Source organism: Hyaena hyaena, unplaced genomic scaffold (genome assembly GCF_003009895.1).
Source record: "Hyaena hyaena isolate Hyena2069 unplaced genomic scaffold, ASM300989v1 scaffold_56, whole genome shotgun sequence".
Classification (NCBI taxonomy): domain Eukaryota; kingdom Metazoa; phylum Chordata; class Mammalia; order Carnivora; family Hyaenidae; genus Hyaena; species Hyaena hyaena.
The window spans coordinates 3,173,127-3,179,126 of NW_024080688.1; positions in this window are offsets into that span (position 1 = coordinate 3,173,127).

Here is a 6,000-nt window from a genome sequence, read left to right on the forward strand (position 1 = left end):
TCATTTAAAAAAAAAAACCCTCAAGAAAGTAGGGAGAGAAGGATACCTGAAGATCATAAAAGCCATATGTGAAAGATCCACTGTTGATATCACCCTTAATGGAGAAAATCAGAACTTTCCCCCTAAGGTCAGGAATAAGACAGAGATGTCCTCTCTCTCCACTGTTATTCAACATAGTGTTGGAAGTCATAGCCTCAGTAATAAAACAACACAAAAGAATAAAAGACACCCAAATCAGCCAGGAGGAGGTCAAACGTTCACTCTTCGTAGATGACATGATACTCTATATGGAAAACCCACAAGATTCCACCAAAAACTGCTAGAACTGATCCATGAATTCAGCAAAGCCATGGGCTATAAAATCAATGCACAGAAATTGGTTGCATTCCTATACACCAATAATGAAACAACACAAAGAGAAATCAAGAAATCTATCCCATTTACAACTGCACCAAAAAAGATAAAATTCCTAAGAATAAATCTAACCAAAGAGGTGAAAAATCTATACACTGAAAACTATAGAATGCTTATGAGAGAAACTGAAGAAGACATCAAAACATGGAAAAATATTCATTGCTCCTGGATAGGAAGAACAAATATTGTAAAAATGTCAATACCACCCAAAGCAATCTACACTGCAATGACGATCAAAATAACACCAGCGTTCTTCACAGAGCTAGAACAAACAATCCTAAACTTTGTATGGAACCAGAAAAGATCCTGAATAGCCAAAACAATCTTGATAAAGAAAACCGAAGCTGGAGTCATCACAATCCCAGACTTCAAGCTGTATAACAAAGCTGTAATCATTAAGACAGTATGTTACTGGCACAAAAACAGACACTTAGACCAATGGAACAGTATAGAGAACCCAGAAATGGACCCACAAACGTATGGCCAACTAATCTTTGACAGTGCAAGGACGAATATCCAATGGCATAAAGATAGTCTCTTCACCAAATTGTGCTGGGAAAACTGGACAGCGACATGCAAAAAAAATGAATCTGGACCACTGTCTTACACCACACACAAAAATAAACTCAAAATGGATGAAAGATCTAGGCATAAGGCAGGAAGCCATCAAAATCCTAGAGGAGAAAGCAGGCAAAAACCTCTTTGACCTCAGCCACAGTAACTTCTTACTCAATACGTCTCCAGAAGCAAGGGAAACCAAAGCAAAAATGAACTATTGAGACCTCATCAAAACAAACAAACAAACAAGCGAAAACAAACAACAAAAAAAAACTTTTGCACAGTGAAGGAAACAATCAGCAAAACTAAAGGGCAACCGACGGAATGGGAGAAGATATTTGCAAATGACATATCAGATAAAGGGTTAGTATCCAAAATCTATAGAGAATTTGTCAAACTCAACACCCAAAAAACAAATAATCCAGGGAAGAAATGGGCAAAAGACATGAATAGACACATCTCCAAAGAAGACACTCAGATGGCCAACTGACATATGAAAAAATACTCAACATTACTCATCATCAGGGAAATACAAATCAAAACCACAAGGAGATACCACCTCACACCTGTCAGAGTTGCTAACATTCAGGACTCAGGCAACAACAGATGTTGGTGGAGAACAAGGCTCTCTTTTGCACTGCTGGTGGGAATGCAAACTGGGGCAGCCACTTTGGTGGAAAACAGTAGTATGGAGGTTCTTCAGAAAATTAAAAATAGAACTACCCTATGACCCAGCAATCGCACTACTAGGTATTTATCCAAGGGATACAGGTGTGCTGTTTCCAAGGGACACATGCACCCCAATGTTTATACCAGCACTATCAACAAAAGCCAAAGTATGGAAAGAGCCCAAATGTCCATCGATGGATGAATGGATAAAGAAGATGTGTGTGTGTGTGTGTGTGTGTGTGTGTGTGTGTGTGTGTATTACTCAGCAATCAAAAAGAATGAAATCTTGCCATTTGCAACTACGTGGATGGGACTAGAGGGTATTATGCTAAGCAAAATTAGTCAGATAAAGACAAATATCATATGACTTCACTCATATGAGGACTTTAAGATACAAAACAAGAGCATAAGAGAAGGGAAGCAAAAATAATATAAAAACAGGGAGGAAGACAAAACATAAGAGACTTTTAAATACAGAAGACAGGGGGTTGCTGAAGAGGTTGTGGGAGGGTAGGTGGGCTAAATCGGTGAGGAACATTAAGGAATCTATTCCTTAAATCATTGTTGCTAACTAACTTGGATGAAATTTAAAAATAAATTATTAATAAGAAATTTTAAAGTGTTTTGAGGGGCACCTGGATGGCTCTGTTAAGCATCTGTCTCTTGATTTGGGCTCAGGTCATGATCTCACAGTTCATGGGTTTGAGCTCCCCATCAGGCTCTGTTAGTGGAGAGCCTGCTTAGGATTCTCTCTCTGCCCCTCCCCCACTCACACATGCATGCACTTTCTCAAACTTTAAAGTATAGGATCATGTCAAAACCACATGGGAATCATCAAATATGGAAGCATCTAAGGGAATAATGACTATAACTTACTGAAGCACTTATATTAAAAAAATCCATAAGTTTATGATAGGAAAAAAACATTGCAGGTTGCTAGGATACCTTATTTTAAAAATTTTTAAAGTTTTTAAAATCCTACGTTTATCTTGCCTTTTTAGTACAAACTGTATGTCGAGGTAACAAAATAATTGCTACAGGAAAAATGCTAATAAATATAGAAATCAAGAGAACAATCACGTCTTCTAATTCTTAATAAAAAATGCAGTCACCAATAATCAATGATACTTAAGCCCATTATGTGAAAGGTTCATGAGGCTCTGTGTGTTGAAGTCTAACTACCAGTTTAGAGAGGCAGATGGGAGAAGAACAAATCAGAAAATGCCACAAGTAAGTTGTCCACTAAGTCCAGAATGCAGGAACTGTGCAGGACAAATAGCCTGTTGTGTAAAATGCATGATTGGATGGAGAAGGGCAGGTAGGGGGTTGCTGTAGACTAAGAGACTTAATGGACCGGTCAACCAAACATGGGCTCTGGATGTGAATAAACCAACGGTGTATTTTTTCTACAATGATGCATACCCAAGGGTGTTTTTTGTTTTTAATTTTTAAAAATCTATTTAGAGAGAGCATGTCAACAGGGGAGGGGCAAAGAGGGAATGAGAATCCCAAGTAGGCTCCATGCTGTCAGCACAGAGCCCAAGATGGGCCTCAATCCCACAATCCTGGGATCATGACCTGAGCCGAAATCAAGAGTCAAACGTGCAACCAACTGAGCCACCCAGTTGCCCCTACATTCAAGTTTTTAAAGCTGAAGCTATATGACTTCAGAGATTTGCTTTTAAAATATCCCACCCACCTCCAAAAAAGAATAATGTGGAGGATAAACAGAGGAAGCAATATGCAAATAAATGTTGAAGATGATGATGGATGCCTTGAGACTCATTATATTACTCTTTTTTATTTGTTTGAAACTTTCCAGATATTAAAATATATGGGGGGGAAAGGGGATCTCTTCTATTTGGCTGAATTTTCTGCTGGAAGAAAGCAACTATTTTATGGTTAGAAAGGAAATGCCCAAGATACCTGTTTAAACACATATTCTGGGGAAAAGTCAGAAGATAGTTGTGGAGTAGAAGGACCCTAGAATTGACTCATCCTAAGAACACAACTGAATAACTATAAAATCATCCTAAGCATCCCAGGAATTGATCTGAAGGCTGACAGAACAAAGTCCACAACTAAAGGGAGAGAAGAGGCCACATCAAAGAAGGAGCAGGAGACATAAATGGCATTTCTAACACAGAGAAGAAGGCAGAGACTTAGACAAAATGCAAAGACAAGAATTTATCACAAATGAAAGAATAAGATAAAGCTACAGCAGAGATCTAAGTGAAACAGATATAAGGAGAATTCAAAGCAATGAAGAGAAGGACACTCACTGGGCTTGAGAAAAGAATAGATCAGTGAGACCCCACCACAGAGATATAACGGTTAAAACAGAATCAGAGATGAAGAGTACAATAAATGAGATTAGAAACATATACTTCAAGCAATGAACAGAGGCTGCAAAGAACAGAGAAACAAATTAATGACCTAGAAGACAAAGTAATGGTTAGCAGTGGTGATGAATAAAAGTGAGAAAAAATTATACAAAATGAGAACAGACTTAGAGAACTCAATGACTCATTCAAATGTAGTAAAAATCATATTATAGGAGTCCCAGAAGAAAAAGAGAGAGAAAAGGGGAAAATTTATTTGAAGAACTAATAGCTAAAAATTTCCATAATCTGGAGCAGGAAACAGACATTCAGATCCAGGAGGCACAAAGAACTCCCATCAAAATCAACAGAAGCAGGGGGTGCCTGGGTGGCTTAGTCGGTTAAGCGTCCGACTTTCGCTTAGGTCATGATCTCGCGGTTCGTGGGTTCGAGCCCCGCGTCGGGCTCTGTGCTGACTGCCAGCTCAGAGCCTGGAGCCTGTTTCAGTCTGTGACTCCCTCTCTCTCTGACCCTCCCCTGCTCACGCTGTCTCTCTCTCTCTCTCATAAAAAAAAAAAAAAAAAAAAAAAATCAACAGAAGCAGATCCACAGCAAGACACATTGTAATTAAATTTGCAAAATAGAATAATAAAAAAAAATTTTAAGCAGTAAGACAAAGGAAGTCATTAACTTACAAGAGAAAACATGTAAGGCTAGCTGGAGATTTTTCAACAGAAACTTAGCAAGCCAGAAAGGAGTGGTATAATATATTCAAAGTGCTGAATTGGAAAAATCTGCCACCAAGATTACTCTATCCAGCAAGGCCATCATTCAGAATAGAAGGAGAGATAAACAGTTTCCAGACAGACAAAAACTAAAGGAGTTTATGACCACTAAACTAGCCCTACAAGAAATAGTAAGGAGGACTCTGAGTGGAGAGACTAAAAGTAACAGTATAAAGGCACAAAGCACAAAAGCAGTAAAATGAGCATTTCTCTAAAAATCAGCCAAGGAACTCACACACACACACCAAAAAAAGGATATAAAATATAACAACATATACATACCTAAAATATGGGGAGGAGAGGAAGAAAGGATGTCTTCAAACTTGAACAACAATCAGCTCAATACAGATTGCTATTTGCAGAAGAGGTTATATATAAACCTAATGGTTACTGTGCATTAAAAATCACTAGGGGCATCTGAGTGGCTCAGTCAGTTGAGTTGAATCAGAATTAATCTGATTCTTAATTTTGGCTCAGGTCATGATCTCATGGTTCAAGAGATGGAGCCCCACTTTGGGCTCTGCATTAATGGCACAGAGCTTCCTTATAATTTTCTCTGCCTGTCTCCTGATCGTGCTCTGTCTCTCAAAACTATATAAACATTAGAAGAAAAAAAAAAACAATAAACATGCAAAGAATAAAGAGAAAGAAATCCAAATATGTCATTAAAGAAAATCAGCAAAACATGGAAGTATCAGAGAAAACTGCCAGAAAAGAAACCACAAGGAATAAAATGGCAATATATACATATCTATTAATAATTACTTTGAATGTAAATGGATTAAAAACTCCAAAAGGCATAAGGTGGAAGAATGGATTTTTTTTAAAAAGGCCCATTTATATGCTGCCTACAAGAGACTTATTTTAGACCTAAAAACACCTGCAGATTGAAAGTGAGGAGTTGGAGTTGGGGGGGCCTGGGTGGCTCAGTCACTTAAGCGTCCAACTTTGACTAAGGTCATGATCTCATGCTTTTGTGAGTTTGAGCCCCACATCAGGCTCTCTGCTGTCAGCACAGAGGCTTCTTCGGATCCTTGGCCCCCCTCTCTTCCTGGCTCTCCCCTGCTTGTACTTTCTCAAAAAATACATAAACATTAAAAAAATGTAAAGCCCATATCTCTACCCCTCCCTCCCTCTCTCTCTCTCTCTCTCTCTCTCTCTCTCATAAATAAACAAACTTTAAATATTTTTTTAATTAAAATTAAGTGAGAGGAGGGGCACCTGGGTGGCTCAGTCAGTTGAGTGTCCGACTT